The following is a 22795-nucleotide window of genomic DNA, read 5'->3' on the forward strand; positions in this document are numbered from 1 at the left end:
AATGACCTAAAGGCTCATTTTTTAACACCAATATTTTTTTCAGAAATGTTGCAGTTTGAAATATCACAGTCTCTGAAGAGAAGATGAAAATCACCCATTGGAAAGACAGATAACAATCTAGGTCCCGAATTTAAAATGGACAAAGAGAGAAGGTTGAATTGCCTTTGAGAAAAGGTGTAGCACTTTGAAAAATCTCAATCTTCTCCTTGAAACAAAAGTCCATCTTTTTAATGTTGATACTCTTCAAGTGATCAAGATACTGAGGGGATTTTGACTGAGAGGCATCATGGAATAGTTAATTGTATGCCATTGTTCAAAAACTATATTCTTCTAGTTTGGTATTGATTTTGACCTTTGCTCTAACAACTTGGTCTGACTGGATACAGAAAACTTTCCACGATGCATAAGAAACAGCCAGAGCAAAGGTACAGAGATAGGAGATGAAGCGTGTGTGAGTAGGACATCACTGGGGAGAGGCAGAAATGAACAGGTTTTGAAGAACTTTAAATGTCAAAGAGAGGAGTATCTCTGTGACCCTAGAGATAATAGGGAGCCACTGGAGTTTAACAAGTAGGGAAGTGGCATGATCAGATCTTTCTAGCAGCTGTAAGGAGGCTTGATTGGTGTGGGACAAAGCTAGAAGACAAATTAGGAAGATACTACAATATTCCAGCCAAACTGTGATGACAATCTGAGGTGGTGGGGGTGTGAGTGGAGAAAAGAGGACCTATTCAAAACATGGTATTAAGATAGAAATGAGACGATTTTCAACTAATAGGATTTGCGGGATAAGTAGTAGTGAGAAGGCATTCAGGTTACAAAACTTTGTGACAGGAATAATGGCAGTGCCTTCAGAAGTAATAGGAAAGTATGAAAGACAGATGGGTTTGGGGAAAAATATTGTTGTTTGTTGTTCATCCTCCATTTTCAAAGAGGACCAGTGATATCATAGGGCGATCACATGTGAATTGGATTTTAGTGAGGCAGAATTATGCCACCATTGGCCTCACACTCTCTTCCAGAGTCATCAAAGTCCACTAGCAAGACAAAAGTCAAGCCAACTGGCCATGGCTCAGGATGCAGCAGATGATGGCAACTTCAATGTTTGACCAAGCTCTAATAATGAGTTATTCTTTGGACATGTTCAATCTGAGATGTCAGTTTGAAATATATGAGGGAGTATGTCATGAGGGATTGGAGTTCTGGTAAGGTACTAGGGCTGGATATAAAAATTGGGGATATATCTTTGTAGAGTTGATAATTGAACCTATGAGAGCTGATTAAGTCAACAAATAAAATCACAGGGAAAAATGAAGCAGTCCCAGACTAGAGTTCAGTGGCATATCCACAGTTAATGAGCACAGGATGATGATCCAGCAAAGAATGAGAATGAACAGCCAGATAATTAGAAGAAGGACCAAGAAAGAGCAGTGTCATGAAAACCCTAAGTATAGACAGAGAGGAGAGACAGAGAGAAAGAGAGAGACAGACAGAGAGACAGAGAGAGATGGATGGATATATTCATATATATGCATGCATACATACATACATATATTAATTAAGCCAGACACTGTGCTAAGTGCTAAGGATACAAAAAAAAAGAGAAAACAAAGCAGACTCTGCTCTCAGAGAGCTTACATTCTAAAAAAAAAAAGAAGACAAAACATAAAGGCATTCTGGAAAGGGGTAAGAAAGCTGAGGGGGACATGACAGGCTAGGGAAAAGGGATAGCAAGAAGCTGGTATACAAAACTACAACAGGTTGGAGATGGAAGAGGAAACACAGCATGGTAGCTGGGTGTTTTCATGATATGGAGGTTCCAGGCAGAGTTGAACCAATCACTGAGTCAGCCTCAGGGTGGAGTTTTCTCCAGACAACCAAGCAGAAGGAAGTATCCAGGAGAGGACGGGCCATAGTATCAAAACCCTCAGAAAGGACGAGGATTGAGAAAAAGCCATTGGATATGGCAATTAGGAGATGCTTGGTGAGTTTGGAGAGAGCAGTTTCAGTTGAATGGAGACCAGATAGCAGAGGATAAGAAGAGAATAAGTTGAGAGGAAGTGAAGGAACCAAGAACAGATAGTTTTCTCAAGGAGTTTGGCTAAAAAGGAAAGGAGAGATATAAGATGATAGCTACTGGGAACAAGAGGATGCAGTACCTTTCTTTTAAGGCTGGGCAAGAATGGGCATTTTTTAGGCATGAGGGAAGAAGCCAGAATATAGGGAAAGACTGAATATTAGAAAGATAGAAGGGAAAGTAGTGGGTGTATTCACCTGAAGAAGAGGAGAAAGGCTAGATCAAGTGAATATCAAGCATTAAAATGGTAGGTCCCTGAAAATAAAATGGAGGTTCACATGGCTGGTGTAAATAGGGCATAGCATATTCATAATGATTTCTATATAAGAAACATCATAAATGTTATCATACAGGAGATGTAGGACCAGGAAAGGAGTTTCGTCAGTCATGTGGTAAGAGCAATGGATTTATCTACATAATGTAATGACATACCACACAGTGGGAAGACTCCCTACGGAGGTATTATGGGAGGATATATAGAGGAGTCACACAAGATGAAGAGCCATGGATATATTGTAATCTGTACTCACTGCACATCAAGGAGATAAAAAGTCACTTTAAAAAATCTGGTAGACTTAATTATAAAAATGGCTGACACTTATGCAGGACCCTTAAGGTTTCTAAAGTCCTTTATATATTTCACTAGATCCTCACAACAACCTTGTGATACTAGCATGACAGGAATTATTATTCCCATTTTACAGATGAGGAAACTGATGCTCAGTGAGATTGTGACTTGCCAATTGTTACATAACTAGTAAGCATCTGAGGTAGATTTTTAATAACTGTCTCTTGTCTCAGAGTCCAGTGGTTTGGGATTTTTTTTCTATTCTAGTGCAAAAAACTTCTACTTCAAAGTACAAAATGGGGGAGTCATGTTTATTCAACATTTGGTTTGGAAGAAATCTAGAGGGCTTTAGAGAATTGTAAACTCAATGTGACTCATTGATTTAATACAGCAACCAAAAATAAGCTAATACAATCCCACGTACTAGAGGGGCATAAGAGAATATTAAACTTTCCTATGATTTATATAACACTTCAAGTTTTACAAAGCACTTTACAGATATTACCCCATTTTATCCTCATTATCAGCATGGGAAGTAGGTGTTATTATTATCTCCATTTTAGAAATGAAGAAAGTGAGGCAGACAGAGGTGAAGTGACTTGTCCAGGGTCACACCACTAGTAAGGGTCTGAGGCTAGATTTAAACTTAGGTCTTTCTGACTCCTGGTCCAGCATTCAACATACTCTTTCCCATCTATTTGCCTCTAACATCTGCAGTAGTATATTCCCATGGGGGCATGATGTTTCATGTAGGATATTATCAAGACGATAGTGAGAAGATTTGAGATGGAAGGGAAATTGTATGTTATTTTGTCAAAAATTTCCCATTTTACAGTTGAGGAAACTGATGCCCAGGGAGAGATTTGCCCATAGTCACAAAGGTAGGAAATGGCAGTGGTGGTATTTGAACGCAGATTCTATCATTCAATGTTCAGTGCCTTTCCCCTACACCATACACTATAGTGCCTAGTAGAATGCTGGAAAGATAAGCTAACAGAGAGGACACAGGAACACAACATAAATGCCCCAATGTTTGTACTATTTTTCTATAAATAGCACCCCACCAAGTCACATCATCAAGAGTTGGAGGAATTGTTTAGAGGAAGGCTCAAGGTAACATCGCAAACAACTGAGTCAGGAGACACGCAGCTCTATGGAATATTGCCACAGGAAGAAATGAACCATCATTTCTGCCAAAACTTTTATCTCTTCTAAACCTAAGTCCCAGCCTAGCCTTAAAATTCTGCCTGAATACAGTATAACATTTTGTTTAATTTCTGTGATCTCAACTTAAACTACATCTTCTTTCACCAGATGAACACAGGAAAAGGGATGATCAGCATATGTTAAGGTTGCATCTTTGCCTCACACGAGTCCATAAAGCTGAATTTACAACCACTCTAAGGTATGATCGCCAATGTGTGGAGCAGCAAAACTCTTAAGCTCATGCATTTCCATTCTGCTAAAAATATGTACACCAGTGTTTTCTGGAGGATACAATTCCTAAGGTTGGAGGGGGAGGATGTTTGGTAGAGAGGGGTTGGAAAATGTCTTACGTCAAAGTAAAGTGTAAGGCAGGGAAGAAGGGAACAAGAGTTTATTAGGTATCTTCAATATGCTAGGCACTGTACTAAGCACTTAACAAATATCATCTCATCTGATTCTTACAATAATCCTGCGAGTTCGGTGTTATTATGATCCCCAAACTACAGGTAAGGAAACTGGGGCAGGGAGAGGTTAAATGACTTGCCTAGGATCACACAGATAGTAAGTGTCTGAAGTTATATTTGAACTCAGATATTCATGATTCCAGGCCCATCACTCTACCCATCATGCCATCTAGAGGCCTCATATATATCAACAAATTTAACCAAAACATAGTACAGGACCTAGACGGTAATGACCCATTTCCAATTCTTGAGCTGAAAGAATGTTGTTTAACAGTGTTTAACCTGACAGGCCAGTTGATATAAGAAGAACCCACTATACTTAAGATATTTACCTATAAAAGGACTAGAAAATTAAAGTCAAGATTATCAAAATGCTATGCAACAAACAGGCATTTGCTAAAGTCTTGTTGAATTAAAAACAATGACTGAAAGAATGGTCACTAAAATTTCCATCTGAGAGCTACGTATACACACATGAACTCATCTGGAAAAATAAATACCTGATTGACTTCCATTAAATACCTATTTAATAATTAGTTACTAGCAAATTATTTTTAAATAACATTTTTTGATGGAATTAAATGGAATTTTTCAAACCAGTTTATAGGCACACATAGCCTAGCTACAGGAAGGTCCCCAATTTGTAGTGCTCAGAACAAATACTATTAATATCAATTAACTCTTTGACATAACTACTTTGCTCTAAGAGAATGACCAATTTCTCTTTCATATATTCTAATTTCCAGGAAATAGAATAATGATTTTGTGGGTTGCAAATAAGAAACCTAGAATGACTTTTTTTTACTTTTTTTTTCTGCCCAAGTTGTTGTGGCAATTGGGGTCAATATGGCAATAACTAAAGGCTCAAATGTCAAACAAGGAGTAGAGGGCAAACACCTTTAATAACCCAATGCTCAAGCTCTGAGGTCTCTCCCCACCCCCCTTTCTCTTTCTCTCTCTCTCTCTCTCTCTCTCTCTCCCCCTCTCTCTCTCTCCCTCTCTCTCTCAATAAAACAATTATTTCTGACCACCATCCACAGCCCAGATTACTCTGTTGTTTCCTTTCAAAGAAAAAGGAAACCTTATGGAATTCTATTAGCATACTCCTTTTATTGCTTTGAACTTTGTAAACAAGTTTAGCACTATATAATAAAATTTTCCAAGATGCCAATGGTATCTGACAGTCCTAAATATATGAGCTTTTGTGCTGTACCCCAGGGACCCTGAAAGGTTAAGAAACTGCCTTTTTTATAAAAACTTGGTACCAAGGCCCCATTCCACAATCTCAACCCTACAATCCACCAAATGGGAACTCAGCCCTTTCTGATGTTTAGGACACAGATTCACATCCTTTTTCATAAGGATGGTTGTCTAGAAAGAGTAAAAACAGGTCTAACTGACTGGAACAGCAGAATGATCGTGGATACAATAGAAAGGGTAGGTGTGAGTTCATATCCAAACAAATTAAGGAAGAAAGAAGGAAGGAAGGAAGGAGAATGAAGTAAGACAAGAAGTGAGGAAGGGAGGGAGGGAGGAAGGGAAAGAAGGAAGGGGGCTGGAGTGTGTAAGGAACTAGGATATGAAAGACTTTTAAAGCCAAGCAAATGGTCTCACATTTGATCCCAGAGGTAATAGGGAGCTTTTAGAGTTTATGATAAGACCTCCTTCGCTTTAGAAGGTGACAGCTGAATGGAGGATGGACCGAAGTGGGGAGAACTTGAAGCTGGAAGACAAACCATAAAACTAGGGTGATAGCCTAGGTATAAGGTAGCGAAGACCTGGACTACAATGGTGGCAATGTCAGAGGACAAAAGGGGACAAATACAAGAAATGTTGTGAAGGCAGAACTGACAGAACTTGGCAACAGATCGGCTATGGAAGAGGTGGGAGAGAGTGAGGAGTCAAGAATGACAACTAGTTTGGGAGCCTGGGTATTTGGGAGAATTGTATTACTCTCAACCACAATAGAGATGTTGGGAAGAGGGGTAGATTTGAAACAATAGATAATGAGTTCCGTTTTGGACATACTAAGCTAGCAAATGGTAGACCCAACACTTGAACCAAGTTCTTCTGAATGTTTTATTAGAAGTTTACCTCTATTCATCTTAAGGTTTGTGTCTTTCCTCTAATTATCACCTATTTATTCTGTATATATCTCATCTGTATGTAGTAGTTTAAATGCTGTATCTGTGGGATCCTTGAGAGCAGGGACTATCTTTTGCCTTTCTTTTTATCTCTACCTCTTAGCACAGACCCCAGCACATAATAGGCACTTACTGATCCACTCTGTGTGTGTGTGTGTGTGTGTGTGTGTTTTCTTGATGATGTTATCATTGGTAAGGATGGTGCTTTGTGCTGCTGATATTGCTAAAGAAACAGTATATATCATAAGGAAAACCTGTCAAAATTAAGACAGATTATAGATATTAGGGAACCAACAATATGAGAAAAGAAAACCAAAACCTTAGTTTGGCTGAGCAGCAGTACTACTAGTTGCGATCATTTATGTGACTCACTTAAATACCATGACAGCTGGCAACTAGCAGAGGCCCAGAGTGAGCAAGGAGACTAGTACACAGCAGAGAGAGAATGATCATGTAGACAGCAATACCCTGGAGAGGGCTCTCAACAGATATTTCTTCATTTGCAAGCAGTGAGTCTGTCTATAAGAAACTGTGTCAGAAATAGCTTTGGCACTGGTGATAATGCCTGGTAGCCCATCTCAGTTTTGCTAAAGAAAATTATGGAAGAGAAGGAACTCAGTGATGTGAATTTGGAAATCAGGAAATTTACCCCTATCAAGGGCTGGGACCCTTGACTTAACTGGTAAGTTATAAGTTTGTGTTTCAGTAAAAGGAAAGCATATCCTGTTGTTGTTGTTGTTTTAATATATATAATTTTGGTAACCTGAGATCCTTAGGGTACTTTTAAAAGGGCTTAGGGAGGAGATAGAGGATCACTGAAGGACTCAAGTCACAATAAGAAGGAAGAGAATATCCGTACAAGTCTCCTCTTAGTTACTGAGTTTTTGAGACAGTGCCAGTCTAGTGGAATGGGTAGGGAGTACTTGTCCAGCAGCCCCAAAGTATATTACTTTCCAGAGGGAGTCTGAATCACAACGTGGTACTATAAGTCTGAAAGAGGATTATAGAGGATCCTGTGAAAGAGGAGTTTCATTAGAATGCCAGGATGTTGTCCAACTGGCAACACCAAGTTCAATTTCTTTCCAAAGTGAGTTCAGACCATGAGATGGAGCTGAATCAGGAGTACACTAGGACCTTAGTGGGACTCACACTAAAGGAAAAGAGGTATATTATTTATTTAGGAATTACTATAAGTATATGTTTGTGGTTTGTTCACATTTACTTATGTACTCCTATGAGTATTTTTGTATTTTCCATAGAGTAAAATAAGATGTTCCCAACATGAAATTTTACCACAAGTGCTTGGATAGGGGCTGGAGGCCTTGTTACCCATCTTTCTGTAAGACTAGACACACGCTATACATACATGGGAGATTTCCCTGACTGAATCCTGGATGGGAGTACAAGGAGCAAAGTAGAATATGACCTTCAGTCTGCTTCCAGGATAGGACTTAGATTGCATGATCTCAGAGCTTTGGGGAGTTCTGGGCCATGAGTTATAGCCAATCAAACATATATATTAAGCAGACTGATCACTGTTCACGTCATGAAAAATCCCAATCTAGGATAATTTTCGCCATTTTTGTGACTTCTACAATTTTATTCATATGATGCAAATAATCCCTTTGTCTAATTTTCAATCATTCGTTATCTACTAGTTTATTCCCTGACATCAAAAAACATACAAGTCTTCCCTATCCTTAAAAATCTTTCACTTGATCCTACCATCTCCAAGCTATCATCATATATCTCTTCTCCCTTCCACAGCCCAACTTCAAGGAATATGGAAGGGAAAGCCTATTTAGACTGTTCTTTTCACTTTCTCTTTTCTCACTAAATTCTCAAATCTTTGTTATCTGGGGTCTGACCTAATCACTCAATTGAAACTGCTTGTTACCAATGATCTCTTAATTGCAATCCAATGGCCTCTCTCAGTTTTCATCCTTTCAGACTTCTCTGGAGCATTTGACAATGCTGACCAACCTCTCCTCCTGGGTATTCTCTTCTCCTAGGCTTTCATAACTCTGCTCTTTCCTGGTTCACCTCCTAGCTCTTAGACCATGCTCTTTCCTGGTTCACCTCCTAGCTCTTAGACCATTCCATCTCATTGTCTTTCACTGAATCATCCTCTATTTCCTTTCCCAAGTATATGAGTATATCCCTAGGGTTTTGTCTTGGCAATCTTGTCTCTATATTCTCTCTCAGTGGCTTCATCAGTTCCCACGAGTTTAATTATCATCTCTATACAAATAATTCTAAGATTTATATTCTCAAGGACTATTCTCCTGAGCTTCATCACATTACTGATTGCCCATCAGATATTTCTAAATAGATGTCCCATAGGAATCCGGAATTCAATGGGCCCTAAACTGAGCTCATCTTGCCACCTCCACCCTTTGCTAAATTTTCTATTTCTGGGAATAACAACATCATTCTTCTAGTCACTCAGTTTCAAAACCTCAGTCATACTTGACGCCCCTCATCCCACATAACAGGTGATCAACTTCCAAGTCTTGCTGAGCATCTCTTCTGTTACTTTCTCCCTACTTACACAGCCACCACCTTAAGTTCAAGCCCTCATCACCTTTCACTGGGACTCTTACTGTAATAGCTCACTAACTGATCTTTCTACCTCAGGTCTCTCTCCTTTCCAACTCTTCCTCCACAGAACTGTCACATCTACATTCCTAACCAAGTATTACCATTACTACTATGGTTCAGGCACTGTGCTAAGCAATGAGGATACAAAAACAAACCAAAAAAGGGTAGGAGAGTCCCTACTTCAGAGAAGCTCACAGTCTAATGAAAGAGCTCCCCATCTACAAAATCCCTAGTTTCCTGCAGGGGTCAGTTCAAGTGAGCATCCTACATGAGACCTAATCTGCTTTCTTCACTTTCCCTCCCCCCCAGCCCCCACCACACCCCCAACACATGCCCTTTCTCCCATAAATCGCTCTGGATTCACTTTGCATATATTTTGTATTTACTTATTTGTATGCATGCTGTTTCTCCCCAAATAGAATGTAAACTCCTTGCACACGGTGTCTTCTAATTTTTGTCTTTGAACCTCCAGTGCCAAGCACTTTGTAGATACTTATTACTATTTGTTGAATGAATAAACAAAGATTTTGTACAAACAACGGATGTCAGCTTAGTATGCCAGCTCCTTGAAAGTAGAAACTGTTTCACTCTTTGCATCTGTATGTCTAGCACAGTATCTAGCAAGCGGTACTTAATAAATGTTTGTTGATCGATTTATGTAATATATTTACAACTGCTGCAGTTGCATGAATTAGAATAGGTGGGTAGAAAATTTAAAAAAAAACCTACTTTTTTCCCAATCAGTAAACACTTGCCTATATTAATTTTACAAATATGTATATGTATATATATGTGTGTGTGTGCGCACACATACATATACGTGTGTGTGTCTATATATATATATATATATAGACACACACACATATATATAGAAACACACAAAACTGCTGTAGAAATTGTTGCTTTCCAATTGCTACAAAGGGTCCCAACATTTGTCTACACCTACTGGATAGATTCAATTTGGTCACAAGGTTAATGCCTCCTTCCTTCTTCTAACTTCCCCATTCTTATTCACAACTAGAGAGTCTCATTGCTACCATCTCCACCTCAAACTTTCCCCATTCACAGGCACACATCATTTTATAGATTCTCTCTTAAAAATTTGTGTCATGTACTCAATTTTCTGTCTCACTTAACCTGCAGATTCTTCTTTCTATAGTGTAAAGAGCAGCTAGTCACATTATGCAATTCATCCCATATTTTAAAGTACTCTAACCTCTCAGGACAGCATGTTTTCTTTCACAATTTATCCAGGTCACTATAAATTTTGGCTTCAAACTAGACTTAGAATCAATTCTATTCTTGTTCAAAGTAGGTTTCCCCTTCTTTACCTCCTGTCAAGTATTCATTCCCCACTTCTCTATTCTCATTCATTTCACACCTAACTAGTCCCAATCATATTAAACACTTCCTTACCCAGTTTGTTAGTGTTTTACAAATGAACCACTCCAATAGAAGGTCATTGTGTCCTTCCAACAAGAGAAATCCTGAAAGCCACTTACAGCTGAAGTAAAAGGCAGATTGCTAGCCTAATTCTTTAAATCTCCCTAGTATCCCCAACCAATTTGAGATGCAAATGTAGTATTCCCAGTGCCTGGAGTATTCAAGATACACTATAAATTGTGTTGATTACAGCAGTGAATTTCCCCATACTTTTACTCCCAAGGCTCTAAGCAGAAAAGAGAAAGCCCTACCTTAAAAGGTAACTGGCTTTAGCTGAGTTAGTATTTAGCAGAAACTCAATTCCACTTAGAATTAGGGCCCATTTGACCATTAATTCTGTTTAACAGACAACATCACTAATTGACAGGCCTGTGTCTTTTTTCAAGTAGCTGAAGTCACACCTAAGACTCATTTCAGGTTACTTACTTGCAACCTCCCGAGACACATAATGCAGCTATTTGTCCTGCCTTTTAGTTGTGCATGTAATAAGACTGGAAAGTATTTGTAAAGAGAAACATACAGTAGTTGCAATTTTTTTTAAAGCAGACTTGTGATTTCATGAGTATAGGGAACTTGTGAATAGAGCTAAATATCTCCTTTGTACCTTATATTCTTGGAGCATTTCTTACAGCAATTACAGGTTAAATTACTCATGAAGGGTCACTGTCCTTGTTAGAGGCAATTGAACTTAGGTCTTTCCTGACCCCAAGTCCACTGATCTAGTCACTATACATGCTGTTAGTTCTCTATCCCCTCCACCATACTGTCTCTCAGTAGTGAAATTGATGCTATTTAATTCAAAACTGATAATGATGATGATGAAATTATATAACTTTAAGGTTTACAAAGCATTTTATATGTTATGTAAACTTTTCAAAGTTTATATTTATTTTGAGAAGTTTATATACGCTATCTCATTTGATCCTCAAAACAACCCTGTGACATTGGTGCCATTATTACCTTCATTTACAGAATGGAAAACTGAGGCAGAGAGCAGTTAAATAACTTGTCCAGGTCATACAGCTAGAAAGTTGGCCAAGGCAAGATTTGAACTCAGGTATTCCTGACTCCAACTCCATCACTCTATCCACAAACTAGCCCCTTGTAGCTGCCTCACATATCCAATGCAGTTGGAAATTTGAGACTGCTGGTTTCTAGATAGAATTTAACTCCTCCAAAGAGATTTAAACTCTTTGATCTTTTTCAGTTTGGGATGCTGGTCCCATCAATCAAGTAAGCAGCATCATGTGTGTGATGATCAGAACTGCCTACAGTTTAATACATAGATAAGTTAAGCAACCATTTATGTAATAGAGCTTAACACCCTAAAAGTCCTTCTGGCCCTTTAGCCCTCCTAAGATACTTAAGCTTTCCATGGTGCTCACCACCTCTGAACTTAGTCAACTGGCCTCAGCTGCCTCCTGACCGGTACCATTTCCTGTTGGTGAATTCTTCCCAGAATCCTTCCTTCCCTGGACTCACCCATCAAGTCCTGACCTCGGTACCTCACCTTTCCATTTTCAGCTCCCATTTTATATGTGTTCCCCCATTAGAATAGCTCCTTGAGAATAGGCATTGTCTTTCCTTTTGCTTCTATTTGCCAATTCAGCACTTAACACAATGCCAGACCCAAAAGTGTTTAAAAATGAATGCTTGTTAACTAAATGAATGACTTCTTACCTGTAAAATTTTTTTCTTTATATCCCAAGTGCCTAGCACAGAGTCTTAAGCTTAGCAATCACTTAGAAAATGCTTGTTGGTTCATGGATAGTTTAAAGTACTCAAGGAACACCTCCATTAAAAATTCACAAATTATCTGGCAAAGGTGTTTGCCAGTCAACAGTTCTTCACTTATCAGGTTTCTGAGTTCAGTCAGGCAATAAACATTTATTAAGCACCTAAGATATTCTAGGCACACTGCTAAACCCAGGGAATAAAAAAAGAGGCAAAAGAGGGTTCATGACCTCAAGGAAATCACAATCTAATGGGGGAGACAACAAACAAACATATATACAAACAAGTTGCAGACAGGATAAATAGGAAATACTGTAATGAAAAGCAGGAAGGCCCTAGAATTAAGAGGTGTTGGGAAAGGCTCCTCTGTAAAAGATGGGATTTTAGCTGAGACTTGAAGGAAGCTTGAGAAGCCAGGAGGTGGGGATGAGGAGGGGGAGCATTCCAGGGTAGTGTGAGGGTCAGAGAAGACAAGGAGGCATACATGAGAGTTGTGATAAACATAAAATCAACAGGTCCTGGCAACAGATTGGCTATGAATGGTGAGAGAAAGTGAGGATTTCAGAATGACACTTGGGTTGCTAGCACAGGGTGGATGGTGGTGACTGGAACAGGAATAGAGAAGTTTAGATGGAGGGGAAAGATACTGGGTTTAGTTTTAGACAGGTTGAGTTTAAGATAACTACAGTACATCAAGTTCATGGCTGTTTTTAATAGGTAGTTGGAAATGTGAGACTGGAGATCAGTAGAAAGGCTAGGGAAAGAGTGGTAGATTTGAGAATGTGGCTAATAGGGCAGTGTGGATATGGGAGAGCAGAGTTACAGAAGACATGTCTCAGAGAGAGCTACAAGGGGTGGAGAAGTGTCACACAGGTTCATTGAGTGTTGACCAGAGGGAGGAAAAGGAAAAATCCCAGAAAGGGTGATGCAGAGGCAATATAGACAGGATTGACCTAGTTTGAGTCTGACCCTAATTGTGAATATAGTGATAGAACTGAATAGGTAGCATGGGAGGCTCAGCGAGCAGATTTTGGAATGGGGGTCAGGAAGACCCTGCATCTGAATCCTGCCTCAGACATACTAGCTGTGTAAATCTAGGCAAGTCATTTAAACCCTCTGTGCCTCAGTTTCCTCATCTGTAAAATGGGAGTGATAATAATAACACCTACCTTACAGGGATGCTGTAATAATCAAGTGAAATAACAAATGTAAAGATCATTGTAAACTTTAAAGGGCTATATAATACATAATGTAATATATTATTATTAATAAAATAATATAACTATATAATTATTAGGGTAATGCAATTTTTGACAGCAGTTGGCATGAGTCAATAGGGCAGAGGAAAGTTACACTATCCAAGCAGAATGTGAAGAATTTTGTCTGAATGCAGTACCATAAACCTACTGAACCTCAGAACCTCATCCCACAGACAATATGTAGGAAGAGAGGTTTAATAATGTGGAAAAGCTTTAAGTAGGATCAGGTGACGGAATGTATGTTTATCATGTATAAGCCAGCCTAGTTAATTCTGAAAGATTCCTAAATAGTTTAGCTATAGGGTCATAATACAGAATTGTTGTTGTTGCTTTTACCATAATACTGCATGAAAATATAGACGGTTTTTGTGGTCTGCACTGGTGAACACCACACAAATGGAATCAGAAGTCCCTGAATGATTTTAATTTCTATACATACTTGCGTGAATGTGCTCACACACATACACAAACACACTCTAATATAATGGACAGAACAAAGATCTGGAGTCACAAGGAGCTTGGTTCAAGTCTTGCCTCACACACTTAAGAACTATGTGACCACAGGCAAGTCACTTAATTACCTGATACTAAAAGCAGCTCTCAGGCCAGAGACCCATTTTGGTCTGTTGAAGAAGTTTTCACATCAATGAAATCAAAAGTCTGACTTAATGAAATCAATGGTCCAACCAAAAATAGGCATATAAATGAATGTGTCTATATATGTCTATATATCGGTATATGTAGACATACATGCATCTATCTATCTATATCTAACTATCTATCTATATATATATGTATATATGTCAATATCAATATAGCTATATCATGTTTCTCCATTAGGCTGTTACTCTTAGAGAATAAATGAAAAATGGATAGCTCCTTGGACAAAGACTAAATGCCAATATGTCTGCGGCCTCAGACTTTACAGTGAATGCCAGGAGCAAAGTCCCAGATGCCAGGCCTTCTACAAACACGTACTCATGACTCCTGTTTGAAATATCTTCTGTGACATAGGAAAATGTGCAAAGAAATAAGACAAAGAATAGGAAGAGCCATAGGGAAAATCCAATGTGTATCAGGAGGTAAAGGATAGAAGAGTGTTACAACGAAGAGGAAATAAATAATGTGACTGACAGGGAACCTCCCAAGACCTATCAAATGGAAGGACAAATTTCCTGCTTCTGATAGCCACATGAGCACAAATGATACTGCCAAAAGGAACTTAGAAGACAATGCCAAGGACCACAAGGTCTTAGACAAGAAATTGAAGACTTCTGGGTCACAAATGGTGCTTTTTTTTTTTGCTTTCTACCAAAGATAAGGGTTACAGTAGCGAAAAGCAGATTGGGCTAGTGAGTACAGATGACTAAGAAAATGGTGTCGGAAAATGGGATTTGTATGTCTAGACTATAGTTTGAAAATAGAAATAACAGCCTCTTGTTAGGAATGAAGTGCCTCTAATGAAAGTTGGTAAAACATTTCCCTGGTGTCTTACAAATTCATTCATTCATTCATTCAAAAAGAAGAGAAGGAAGAAAACTGTCTACATAAATGAAACAAGCTAAGTTTCTATAGAGTAGCTGTAATGCCAGAATAGCAGGTGAGCAGCCCAGCAGTTTACAGGAGGCAAAATCAATGAAGGAAGCCAATAGTAAAACCCATGGCCCTATATATCTATACACAAATGTACAAAATAGAGGTAACAAGAAAGAGAAGAAGGAAGAGGAGGAGCAAGAGAAGGAAAAGAAGGAGAAGGAAGAAAAGGAGGAGAAACAGGAGAAGGAAGTGCAAGAAAAGATGGAAAATAATGAGGGGGAAGAGGAGGAGGAAGAGAATGAGAAGGAGGAACAGGAACAGAAGGAACATCAAGAAAAGGAGGAAGAAAAGGAAATGAAGAAGAAGGAAGAGGATGAACAAGAAAAGGGAAGAAGAAGGGAAAGAATGAGAAGGAACAGGAAAAGAAGAGAAGGAAGAGGAGGAGAATAAAAAAATATAGGACCACTAATCAGACTGGATTGAAAAACAACAACTGACAACAGAGAAAAGAGCTATTAACCTCTTTTTTTACTTATTTTACTTTTTTTCTTTGCCAAGAAACCTAATTTTTGGATTGGGAAAGAATGTACTAAATAGCTCATTGAGAATTGATATCGAAGATAAAGAAGGAAATAGAAAGCTGCCTTTGACAAGTTCAAATCTGTAGGTGTAGATGAACCACATCGTAAGGTATTGAAAGAACTGGTAGATGGGTTTGCTGAGTTACTGTCTCTAATCTTGAAGATTGTGAAGAACAGGTAAGGTATCACAGGACTGGCAAAGGATCAATTTATCCTAATACTCCTACTTAAACCCCCCCCCCAATAAAAAGGTAAAAGAAAGGAATCTGCATTCTATAGGTCAGGGAATTTTATTTCAATTTCCAGCAAAATTCTAGAACGTATACTTAAAGAGATGACCAATGAAATTATAGAAAATGAAGCAGTAATCACATAGAATCATTATAGCTTTATCAAGACAAGATGGTGCTAGGCTAACCTTAAATACTCTTTAGAGAGAGTTACTAAGGGGCAAACAATGGGATGCTGTAAGTATCATTTACCAAGCTTTTGGCAAAGCATTTTATAAAGTTTCTCATTCTAATGTTATGGAGAAGGTAGAAAGTTGTAGGCTAGATTGTAATATAATGAGATACATATAGAACCAGTTGAGGGGCTGGATCTAGAGATGAGCTTATATTAACAATTTGATGCCAATCTGGAAGGAGGTCTCTAATGGAATATAACAAGGATATCAGTTGGTCAGTGATAGGTGCTTGGTGACTGGACCTGCGTATCAGTAACATGGATAAAGGGATTCCATTCTTATCAAATTTTCTGATGACACAGAGCTGGAATGAGAGATCTAACACTGGATGAGAGAAAGCTAAAAAAGATATTGACAAGCTAGAACAGAGCCAAATATAATAGAATTTGATTTCATGGGAAAAAATAGGCACATCAATGTCACAAGTATGAGATGGAGGAGACATAGTTAGACATCAACTCATCTTAAATTTAAAAATAAGAAAGATCTGGGGGTTTAGTGGAAGGCAAGCTCACTATGAGTCAAAAGTATGATGAAGTCACGTATGGTCATTTATGAATCAGGGTCAATTAAAGGGACAGCACTTTATACATTCAGTTACAACTTCCATTTAAAAATCCATATAATCTTTGCTGTGTTTTCTCCTCAATTCAATCCAGATAACAGCCCACTTTGAAAGACAGAATAAACTATTAGGCCAACACCAGAATATGTTACGATACATTCATATTTGGTGATGTTTACTGAATATTACTTCAACAGAAAATAATCTTCCCACTACACATGCAATTTTTGATGATTTACTTAATTCTGAAGTACGGTTTTATATAACATGTGACAAGGTTTTATTGTAACATGTCTATCCAAGGTTTGTAACTTAACAGGAGAATTCAGGTTCATATGCATATATTCACTTAGTATGTAATTTTTCAGGGATGTCTATATACAGGCACATCTGTAGCATTCTCTGACTGAAATACTTTTTTATAGTAAAGATGTCCTTAATTTACATTTCCTTCTTTCATAAAACACTCCTCCCCAATGCCCTTTGACCTTTTGGTATGCAAAGACAATACAGTATTTTTTTTTATAACCATGTACCTGACCCCATGCTTGAAGAAGTTATTTCAGTTATACCTCATTTTCTAATCTTAAAAGTTTGTTTCACTACTGTGACCAATTGTTGCTTCAATCATTGATAATTCAAGAAATAATACCAAATCATAGGAATTAGAGAAAAATACCTCAATGCTTTGCTTATCCTTAAAAAAGAACTCTGATATAATTAAGCTAAACTGAAGGCTAGACACATTTCCTGTATACTCCAAAGTCCCCAAGGGATAATACAAGGGAGACAGAAGTTTGGCTGTTCTTTTAATAAAGAAAACAAATTAAGAGAGTGCTTTGCGCTGGGACATTTTAATCTCAGTGGCAGCTGCCAAATTAAAAAAATAAATAAGCGACCATAGATCAAGCTGCAGCGGAGCTGCTCTAAATCATGGCTGCACCCACAGGCCCACAGCCCCTGTAAAGGATGCTCCTGCTTCCGCTCCACATGCACACATGCCCTTCATTTCTCTTTGAAAATCACCTGGTGGTTCAAATGGAGAATGCTACATGACATGCACTGCCAAGCTCAGAAATGCCATTAACCATCATGAAAAGACTCCATTAGAATTCTAATCCTACAACTTATTTTTTTCTCTTCTGGGGAAAGGAAACATTCTAAGCAGCAGACAGAGTGGGGCTAATTTTACAAAGCACGCAGGTGTTATGTCCATGATACAGGCCTCTAGTTGGGCCCCAAAGAATAGATAACTGATTGCTCCCTCCTCCCAGACCTTTAGAAAAAGGGGGAAAGTACAAGTTGCTTCATAGCTTATGTAGAAGACATCTTTTTGTTCCTCAAGATATCAAACCACATTTTTTTAAATCTATATTTCTGATTTTCTGATTATAGACAAGAGAAACTTTTCAGGTTGGTTATTACTCTTTAAAAGAGCACCCACCCCAACCCTCAAGAATTCACCTTCAAAGAAAGTCTGTGCAAATATGATGGGAATAGTGGGCAAAGTGAGATTATTTTAGTTCTCAGATTTTGAGATGCTCTATAGATTTGCAGTAACAGTGTCAATGAGCCATTGGGAGCATGCTGAATTTGATATACCTGACAACTTCTTTTAATCAGTCAATCAACAGACAACAAGTGCTTACTGTGTGCAGAGCACAGTGAGTCCAAGTAATGCACATTGAAATTTGCTGGGGATGCCTTGTCCTTCAAATCACCTTGCCTGGTCAAATAATAAGATGCATCTTTTTTGATCAATAGAAAACTGCTCTGTTATGACCTGATGTCACTTCTAGAGATAGCTGTGCCCTGGGAGCTAATGAGCAGATAATTAACAATCCTCTGATAATGAACATTATGATGAAAAACAAAGCTGTAGTGCCCAATGCAGTAAAGCGAGTACTTGGATGACTTGAAGTCATAGAACCTGAGTGAGAATCACAGGTCAGGCACTTGCTAGCTTTGTGACCTGGACAAGAAACTTAACATCGCTTAGTATGCTTCTTCATGTTTAAAATTAGAGAGTTGGACTAGAACAGCAATTCTCAAACTTTTTGGTTTCCAGGATCCCTTTGTACTCTTAAAAATTATCGAGGATTTCTCTCCCCCAGAACCTTTGTTTGTGTGCATTATGTCGATTGATATTTACAGTAGTAAAAAATAAAACATCTTATTAGTATTTTTGAAAATAGTTTTGGTTCACAAAGAATATTTTGAAAACTAGTGGACTAGAAGATTTCTAAAGTTAATCCTACTTCTGACAGTGTTATTTTTAGGGTAGCTAGGTAGGGCAGTAGATAGGGTCTGGTATTGGAAAGACCTGCATTCAAATCCAGCTTCAAATATGTACTAGCTGTATGACCCTGGGCAAGTCCCTTAACCTTGTTTGCTTCAGTTTCTTCATCTGTAAAAAGAGCTGGAGAAGGCAATGGCAAACCGCTCCAGTATCTTTGCCAAGAAAACACCAAATGGTGTCATGAAGACTTGGACACAACTGAAATGGCTGAACAACAACAACAGCAGCAAAGTCAATTCTTTCCACCTCGAGGTCGATGATCTGTTTTTAATTTATCCACCTGAGAAAATCCGGCCAGAACAAATGAGAATAGTCTCATCCCTGGAATGAAAGATTCATACCTGGAACCTGAGTTCAATTTAATCCCATAGTCTTTCACCCTTTAAACTTTCTGATTTTACTCAATAACGAGAGCCTATAATCAATGGTGCTTGGTTTGAAAACACTGATTGTTCATCAAAGAACCTGTTGATGACGTTATGAGGTGCTTTACAATTCCTGACAATCTGCCTTGAAAATCATTACAAAATATTTTTCCCCTTTCACACCCTTTTAGCCTCCATTCCTAATCTGAGAAGAAAAGAACAGACGTCTTCTAAGCTTTGGGTTCTATAAATAGAAGGATCTGAGAGTGTTCTATGCATCAATTAATATACTCTATAATATATAGAGGATTGGTGAAATTCAATGTTACTTCATATGACTTTTTAAAACAATGGTGGTTCATCTGCATAAGAGATTGCCCTTTATATGTAAATTTTGTAATTATTCTGTACTGGATAAGTCTCATTAAACATAATCACTTTCATATGAAAAACAAAAGAGAATTGTATGTGGAATCACAAATCTAATACTTAAGACATCATATCTTGGTTTCAAAGCTATCCTGCTCATCTATGTCTCCTTATGAATCTCCTCTTTCTGTAAATTTTAAAAAATCTACAATAATTTTCTTTCTTTTTTTTGACGTCTCTCACTAATCTTTTTTCCTCCTCATGTCACCAGAAAATTAAAAAATAAAACAAAACATGTCTCTTGTAACGAACAAGCATAATCAAACAAAATAAATCCACCCACTGTTTGTGTATTCCCTATACCTAAGGCAGTGTGGAATAAATCCTCCAACTCTGGAATATATTCCCACATCTTATCTGTTGATAAATTTCCTAATGATAAGGAATGATAAACTATAGCTATAGAAGCTATCAAATCAGAGATCATACAAGGAAAGAGTGGTGGTTGATGTCCCCTACCCCCCCGCCCCTTTCAGGTGTCACAATAATATGAAATTACAACAATAAAGAGGCCTACCTTCCTGGATATGTCTTCCTGGAACACATACACAAGACAAAACAGAAGACCTCCCACAGACATAGGCAAAGAAGAGACAATATTAGCCTTATTTGAGAATGACATGATGCTTCCTGAGAAAATACCAGAATCAACAAAGAAACTAATTAAGAAAACAAATAGCTCCGATAAAGTAACAAGATTCAAAATAAATGAACAAAAATCAAAACTACTTCTATATATATGAAAAATAAAATCAAGGTGCATTTCATAAAGTTTCTCATGTTAGTCTTGTGTAAAAGATAGTGAGATGTGAACTAGATGACAGTATAGTGTCATCTTACAGAATGTAAGGGTTTTAATGGCCAAACCCAAAGAATATTTATACATGGTATTATACCAACACAAAAGACTGAATAGCTGGATTTTCATTTCTGATCTGACTGTAGGTTGATGAAAGTAACTTAATAGTAAATTATATCTAGTCATCAAGAACAAAATAGCTAACAATCATCACCATAGCTGTGTTCATTATCAATACAGGTTGTTGTTCAATCAGGTTATATTTACTGAGCTACCTAGAGAGTGCTTTTCCACACTGCAGAAACAGAAATACAAATAATCCTTATCCCCATATATTTTATAATCTAATGAATTAGAGTTAAAAGTAAGTAAACACTTACGGAGAGTGAGTATTTAAGGTAATTTGTTTCATTTCAACAAGCATCCACTATGTTCAGTATGTTTTCTTGAATGATAGGAATATAAAGATGAAATAATCTCAGTACCTAATCCTCAAGTACTATATAATATAACAACAAGGACAAAGACAAATAATCACAATACCAGACAGAATATGATAAATAAAAATGCCTGGATAAAGTTCTGTGGTAAATTTTAAACTGAAGAGAATTTTCAGCTTTGAGGATCATGGAAGACATCATGGAGCAGGAGTGAGGTGGTGATTAAAATAATTTTGAGAGACAGAGTTTTGGGGTAAATTACAATCAATTTTATCATTCATGGGCAGCAGATGATTGACAAAAAAGGCTTCTTATCCTCTCATACATCAAAGAGATCACACTGCTACTTTTTTAGATTCATATGACTTTGGACAAGAAGTGTTCCATCAAACAACAACTGACTCTAATTGGTTAATAATTTAGTTAGAGGTGGGTTTTTAGGAAGAGAAGTGGGTTTAGGCCAAGGATGGGCTGAGAGTGATATCATGTCACTCTTGGATAAAGAGACTATTCCTATACCCAGACCACACCCAGCTTTGGACAATCTAGACAAAAGGATATGGTCCCACTCAAGCCTGATTGAATGGAAATCACCTCAGACTACAGATTCCTTGTAAGGTTAGGTTGGGTCAGATAGGTGAGAAGTTTAGTTCAACCTTCAGAGACTGAGGTCTTGAAAATAGAAAAAAATAGAAAAATAGAAAACTCTGAATCTCTCCAAATCATTAGTTAATAATAATCATTCCTCTTAGTGACTTTATTTGGGCTTAAAAGGAAGAAAATCACAAAATTCTGGAGTTGGAAGGGATCTTGGGTGCCATCTACTCCAAAATCTGCCTGGAAACTAAACATCAGGAAAACTTACACCACAAGAGGTCATCTAGCCTTTGCCTGAAAACCTCCAATAAAAACCTACTACATCTTGAGGAAGGTCCCTTTACTTTAAGATAGCTCTAATCATCAGGAAGACTTTCTTCACCATAAGCTTAACTGTATATCTTTACAATTCACTGTTCTGGATTCTGTTATCTGGGTTCAAACAGACCAAATCTAAACTATTTTCCTATAACATTCCTTCAGATACTTTAAAGACGGCTATTATGTACTCAATGAATCTTTTCTTCTCTAAGATAAATATTCTCAGTTTCTTTAACTGGATATCAAAAGCTCAAAAAGAAAGTAATCCACAGTGAATGTAATTTCTATTTCTTTCCTAAAACTCACAAATACATTGTCCTGGCTCTATCTTATTCTTTCTTTTCTCCTGCTTCCCCACTCTCTTTCCTTTCTTTGTTTTCATGGCAAAATTTATTCTTTTCAAAGGCTTACCTCACCTGCCCTCTTATACACCAGTTTTCCACAGAGTGTGGGTTTGTAATCTTCACCTCCAGATATATGTAGGCAAATTCAGGAATCTATAAGCATTCTGTGAAATGGAAAAGTCTGGTTCAAAAAGCTTCCAGCAACACAAAGCAGCTGTTTACTTCTCTTTTTTTCTCTCTCTCTCTCTCTCTTTTTTTTTAACATCACCATCTGTACCAGTTGTTGGCTCCTATACCATTTATTTCAAAAGCCTTATGTATAAAAATGTTACCTAACGAAGTCATACAACTGTCCATCTTGACTTTTTCTTCCCCCGTGAAGGCTTGAGGTACCTTAATAAAACTCCAAGTTAAGTCACCTTTACATTTTGGTGTTAAATTGGTATAACAGGCTACATGTCTCTGACTCTAGGAATGGACAATTTCTGAGAATTAAGATTTTATGTTGCATTCATTTTCACCTAGGCTACAAACCAGGAGAAATTATCAATCGCTAA

The 22795-nt window shown here is 37.7% G+C and overlaps 1 protein-coding gene across 1 annotated transcript in view; it reads right to left on the reverse strand.

The window, feature by feature from the left end:
- LOC114031409 (E3 ubiquitin-protein ligase parkin-like) overlaps positions 1-22795 on the reverse strand; it is a 1828862-nt gene that overhangs the window by 1142979 nt on the left and 663088 nt on the right. The window lies entirely within an intron of this gene.

The sequence above is a fragment of the Vombatus ursinus genome, unplaced genomic scaffold (assembly GCF_900497805.2).
Source record: "Vombatus ursinus unplaced genomic scaffold, bare-nosed wombat genome assembly UNPS02015175.1, whole genome shotgun sequence".
Taxonomy (NCBI): Eukaryota; Metazoa; Chordata; class Mammalia; order Diprotodontia; family Vombatidae; genus Vombatus; species Vombatus ursinus.